Source organism: Lygodium microphyllum, chromosome 13, assembly GCF_053477565.2.
Source record: "Lygodium microphyllum isolate KBCC chromosome 13, Lygodium_microphyllum_v1.1.10, whole genome shotgun sequence".
NCBI lineage: Eukaryota > Viridiplantae > Streptophyta > Polypodiopsida > Schizaeales > Lygodiaceae > Lygodium > Lygodium microphyllum.
The window spans coordinates 102,993,430-102,999,979 of record NC_141147.1 but is presented as its reverse complement, the minus strand read 5'-3'; the positions used below and the strand labels follow the sequence as shown (position 1 = coordinate 102,999,979).

Genomic DNA, 6,550 nt, shown 5'->3' with positions numbered 1-6,550 from the left:
GCCCTGTTCAACCATTTGACCAACAGAAACCAGATTCTTGGTGATATTCGGGACATGAAATACATCGGACAGGTATTTCTTTTTCCCATCCTGCATAGACAAGGGAATTTTTCCAATCTGCACAATAGGATGTGCAGTATCATCACCAGTCTCCACAAATCCTGGTTTTTCCATTTTCCTTGCATCCTCCATCCATTCTGCATGACCTGTCATGTGGTTTGATGCACCTGAGTCAACATACCATACATCGTTGCTTTCTTCTACACTTGTCACAGAATTGTTCATGTGCTGCACCATAAACAGATGCTCATTTCTGTCATCACCCTGTCTACTAGAGGATGCATAATTTCCTTGTTGCAGTTTTCCATTCATGATGTCATTCTGCTTTTTATAGCAGTCTTTAGCCATATGACCCATTTTACCACAATAGTAGCATTCAACATTACTGTTTGCATTTTGGCCTCTTTGCCATCCACCACGACCTCTTTGGCTCCCCCTGCCTCTAGAGTTACCACGTCCTCCTCCATAGGACTGGTTTTCTTGAGTTTGCTGCATATTTTGATTTCTACCACGGCCTCCATATTGGCCTCCTCTACTTCTGCCTCTACCTCTTCTAGCATTTGAGTAGAAGACAGCTTCTTTTGAAGTTCCTCCTGAAGAAGAAGCACCACCATTTCTTTGCTCCTCAGAAATTAGAAGAGCAATCAGCTCCTCAAAATCAAGAAATCTTTCACGAACTGAAATGGATGTCCGAAACTATGCATAATCCTTTCCTAGACCATTCAAGGTCACAGAAACTAAATCATCATCTTCCACTGGTGACCCAATGGAAGCAAGTGCATCTGCAATCTTCTTCACTTTCATGTGGTAGTCGTTGATGCTCATATTTTCTCTTTGCACATTATGCAACTCTTGCTTGAGCTGCATTTTCCTAGCTTGCGTATTTGTGCTATATATTTTTGACAAAGTATCCCATGCCTCCTTTGGCGTACTTGCATCCTGAATATGCACAATCATAGAGTCTGAAATACTGATAGACAGCTAGTACATAACTTTCCTGGCTCTCTCATGCCATGCTTTGAATGCCTGCATTTGCTGTTGACTGGGAACATCAGGAAGAACTGGTTCTTCTTCATTTCCTGCAACAAATTCCCAATATCCTTTTCCCATAAGGAAATTCGTCATTCTAAACTTCCATGCTTGGAAGTTGTTCTTGTCAAGCTTTTCAGTTACAATCTGTGAAAGAGAATCAGACGCCATTACAAAACACTGCAAAAAATTATGTCACTGCAAAAAACACAGCTTCACCCTCACAAGGGCAAATCTGCAAAACTGGCGAAAGTGGTATTTGACCACACAGTCACTTCTTAGTGACGATTTTGCATAAACAGGAACCAAGGATGATTCTGTAACTCCCATGTCTCTGCGCACAAGCATACGATGCAATTTCTACAGTAACTTTTCACCAACCTGTAAAACAGTGGCTGCACAGCATAAAACTGGGCCTTTTTCTAAGTGCTTGCAGAAAACTTCCGCCTCCAAAACAGGCCCCGAAATGGCCTCAAATCAAAAAAACAAGGTCGCCAAGAGCTAAAGCACTCTCCCGCAGCATATACTGCCCTCTTGCTTCATCGCGAAGGGCGTCTCAACCTGAGACAATGCACTCCTGCACTTTCCGGTTGTGCTACCTGCAGAGATCTGCTCCCAAAACAGAAAATGAAAGCAACACTGCTCCTCTTACCAGAACACCGCGAGCTTGGCTTGCTTTCTTGAGCTCCTTACCACGAACAAGGCTCTGATACCATGTCAAGATTGTGGGAGAGAAGGAAGGAGTCTCGCTTGAAGCTTTCTTGCTTGCACAATGGGGGAAGACACACAAGGGTGGAGGCTGAAAACAGTTTTCCTCTTCTTAGTTGTGTAAGCCAAAAGAACTCTAGTACAAAGAAATAGAAGAACCCTATATATGGGTCTCAAACCAAACTCAACTAACTAAGGTGGCATACTAACTGAGCCACGAACTAGAGTAGATAAGGATAGCTATCATGTAGCTATTATTCATGGGCGGTGTACCAACCGCGTCTGCAACTGACAAGTCGGTGACATAAATACACAATGGTCACCCTGGCGTATCACGAGTGGAGCTCGATATCTCAACACACTTTTCCTTGTGCGCCTCTCTCCTTGATTTAGAACTTTTTTGCACTTCTTGTGTTTCCAAATTTTTCTTGGTGTGCCTTCATCTTCCATTTCACTTTTGCCTTGGCATTATCTTCTCCTTTAGATTTTTCAGATTTTCCACCTTGTTCATCTAAGGGTTAACAATTTTGTACTACTATGAGTGCTAATCCTCATGCACATGTTTTAAAATATAGTGACGTAGAGAGTGCTTTACTTATAGAAGAAGTAAATAAGAAGAATATTGATGCAATCCACACTTCTCATGCACTTACAATGAGAGGTAGAAATAGTGAAAATGGAAATAATAACTATAGTAGAGACTCACAGCCCCATAGGGGCAAGTATCACTCTCATGGGAAATTTCATAATAAGTCCCGTAGTCATAAGCCCTCTTTCACATGTCATTATTGTGAGTAACAAGGTCACATTAAGTTGCATTACCATAAAATGTGCAATGAGAAAGGCAAGTGGAAAGTGTAGGAAATGCAAAGTCCATTAAGATTGTGCCTAAGTCTACCATGAAGATAAATGTCTTGGATTATAGTTCCAGTTACTACATTCTTTCCACTTCATCACTTGATGCTACTCAATTGATCGATACTCTGTCTTCTTACTCTCAGTTTTGGCTTCTTGACTAGGGGTTTCATTCCATCGTACCTTGCATCATCATTAGTTTCATAGCTACACTACTATTATAGGTTTTATTAAATTAGGAGATGGCACTACATTGGATATCATTGGTATAGATGATGTTAGACTAAATTTTGGTATTGGTGCTCCTTTTGTGCTTCATGATATATGTCATATCATAGCTTTGACTAAAAGACTTATTTTAGCTAGACAATTGGATGATGATATATACAATGTATCTTTTGGTTATTCTTCATGGAAGATCACTCATGGTAGTCTTGTTTTTTCTATAGGTGCCAAGGTTAGTAGCGCGTACCCTTTCCTTATATCTAGGTCTGTTGACCATGTTTTGGCTATGACAGATCTTCCGTATGTATCTTTATGGTATCGTCACCTTGGACATATGTCTTTGAAAGGAATACAAGTACTTACTTATTTGTAGTATCTTTTGTCTCTTATACTTATTTTTATTCATGTGATCAGTGTTTTTATGGTAGATAAACACATAACTCTCATGAGAATTATGGCTCTACACATGTGGGTGAGCCTTTGGCTCTTGTGAATTTATTTATTTGTAGCCCTATTATGTATCAATCATTGGGTGGTGCAAAGTACTTTGTCATATCCATAGATGATTATTTGCATAAGGTTTGGGGCTATCCTTAGAAATCAAATATGTTGCCTACATTTTGTTGAGAATATCAAATGATACTTGTCCATAGATGCTAGATGTATCCCCTAAAGAGTCTAGAAGATTTTCAAGTGATGTATGCTCTAGGAAGAGCTATTCAGAATCCCATAAGCACAATGAGGAAGAGTGATACTATCCAAAAGCTATATAAGCATGTACTTGACACTCATTTCAATGAAATAGTATTATCATTCTGTGTCACTCAAGATTGTGTTTATGAGTCAAAGTTAATCTATCTTGGAACCTAATTCAATTGAGTTACAATTCTTTATCTCAATCATGTTTTATGTTTATAACCATTATCCGCCATAGCTAGCATAGCTCTAGATCTGGGTTTCTCAACATGGTATCAGAGCCATGGCTGAGCTAGGTAGCTAGTGGTGTGATTTCTTCTTCTTTGCAAGTTCTACCATTTGTCCCTCTTTCATTCTTCTCCTTGTACAAGTCCACTTCCATTCCAACCTTTGAGCCATCCCTTCCATTGGTAGCAACAGCTACTGCTCTTGTAGAAAAATCCTAGGCTTTGCTTCTCAGCATCATTGCTGCCCCTACCACTACCATCTCTCATGATCATGGTTTCTACCTCCGTGTATTTGCTCGACAAAAGTGGAAAGACAATGCCTCTCAGTGTCCTCTCAGTAGCAAATGAGAAACCAACAATAGCCCCACAGTTTATGAGGAGGAGATCTACAACATCGGCCAAGGCCCCAAGTTGTCCATTCAAGAGATTAGTGGGCTAGCGAATACTGAGCCCAAAGATCGCACTCAATAAAAAAATAAGTCTCGCACATATGGTATCCAAGTGGAAAAATTTGTACCCAGGAGCACACACAAGATTCTCCAGGTAATGGCAAGAAAGGCAAATAGGAAAAAGCCACTCTCTGTCGTTGCTGAAACGAGAGTACGGCCAATGATGGAGGTTGTTCGTAGGGCCATTTTTTATATTTTACAGGCAAGGTTGCATGGCTTCAAAAGCTTCTCTTCAGGTAGATGGCTGAATTTTTACATTGGCACAAGCTTAGTTGGCATTGAAGCTCTCAGTAGTAGGGGATGCACTTCAGTCCATCTTGTGGAGATGTATCCTTGGATCACGTTAGAGGTGTTGAAGCCAAATTTAAAAGCGACAGACTTTTTACAACATATAGTTGTGCATTTGATGAAAGTGGAATCTTTTCTACAACAAACATCGATTCAAACTATACTCTAGGTGGATTTGATTTTATCAGTGTGACTCCTCCTTATGAGGCAGTTGACTATAATGTCCTATTGGGTCAACTGTCTGCATTACCTATGCTGCAAAAGATACATTTGTGGTGGTTGAGTATCCTTCAAAATTGGATATTATAGAGACGTATGACCCACTTCAAATTTTTTTTGCATAGGCGTTATGGTCGAACACACTTGGCAACATATGGACATGAATGGGCTCTAAAGGATTGACTCCCATGCTTGATGGTTCAACATGTTTTATTGTTATGAACCAACAACCTGATAATTAGGTCAAGTTCCAAAGCCCAATCTTCAACTATGGTCAACTGTAACACTTAGAAATGACCAAATTGAGTTAACATGGTTGCCAAGATTTGGGTAGAGCTTTGTATATAAATCAAATATAACCCATCCAAAACATAAGAAGCCAAAATAATGACTTTGTACATGAGTGCCGCACAAAAGTTCACTCTTGAAGTTTTTCCAAAAGCTTCAAGATTGTGAAGGCTTGGATTGAGTGTAATGGCTTAAGCCTTTCAAGTCAGTATGGCAACAATGAAGCATCTGAAGGAGCATGAAGACAAAGAAAAGGCCAAGAAGATCAAGGACATCACCAAAAGATGACAAAGAAGCAAAAGAAAAATGAAGAAGATAAAGAAATTTCCATTGTGCTGACAACAAAGAAATTTCCTTAGTGGATCTTGTTTCCCATAGTGGATGTAAAAACCCTTACCAAAATGTAAAGTTTGAAGCGTTAACTTGACTAGGCTACCAAAGAGCTAGTCTCCTAGGCCATGTCATCATGTGGGGGGGGGGGGGGGGGGGGGGGCGGCAAAAGCCAGCAAGGGTAGAGACTCATCATTTGAGGGGGAGTGTTGAGAATAGCAAATGATACTTACCCATAGAGGCTAGATGTATGCCCTGAAGAGGCTAGAGGATAGACAAATTATGTATGCTCTAGGAAGAGGTGTTCAGAATCCCGTAAGCACAATAGGAAGAGTGGTACTATCCAAAAGCTATATAAGCATATACTTGACACTTAATTCAATGAAATAGTACTATAATTCTGTGTCACTCAATATTGTGTTTATGAGTCCAAGTTAATCTATCTTGGAACCTAATTTAGTTGAGTTGCAATTCTTTATCTCAATCATGTTTTATGTTTATAATCTCTGTTCGCCATAGCTATCATAGCTCTAGATCCATGTTTCTCAACACATTTCAATGCTTTCTTGCTATGGTTGAGAACTAGTTTAGGTATAGAATGAAATACGTATGGTCTAACAATGGGGGTGAATATATTTCTAAGTATTTTGAGCAACTTTGTTATGAGAGGGATATTAAGTATCAGTTGATCATCCCATGCACTCCACCTTAGAATGGTATTGCAAAGTACATGAATAGGACTATTCAGGAAAGAACCACAATATACTTAGTCAAGCAGGCTTATCATAGTAATTTTGGGTTGAGGTAGTTACTACTATTGTTCATTCTCATTAACAGATCCCCATGTACTGCTCTTGGTATGGTAGAGTTGAAGAGGAGGTATAGTTTAGTAAATTTCTCTCAATGCACACTTACGAGTCTTTAGATGTGAGAATTTTTTCCATATTCCCAAATGCAAGCATAATAAGTTGGATACAAAGTCCAATAAATGCATCTATTTAAGATATGGTGATGCATATGAGATGGACCATTACCTTTGGGATATGTAGGGTTGAAAGGTTATCCATAGCCCCTATAATATTATATTCCATGAGGAAAAGATGTATATTAGACCAAAGTAGGTGGTTGAGATACACATGGTAATCTTTTAGGAGGAGCTTCTTGTTATAGTACAAC

General features: G+C 39.5%; 1 pseudogene; it reads left to right on the top strand.

Moving 5' to 3' along the window:
- The first annotated feature begins 4,148 nt into the window (after positions 1 to 4,148).
- Positions 4,149 to 4,939, top strand: LOC148026994 (uncharacterized; annotated as a pseudogene).
- Positions 4,940 to 6,550: the final 1,611 nt, after the last annotated feature.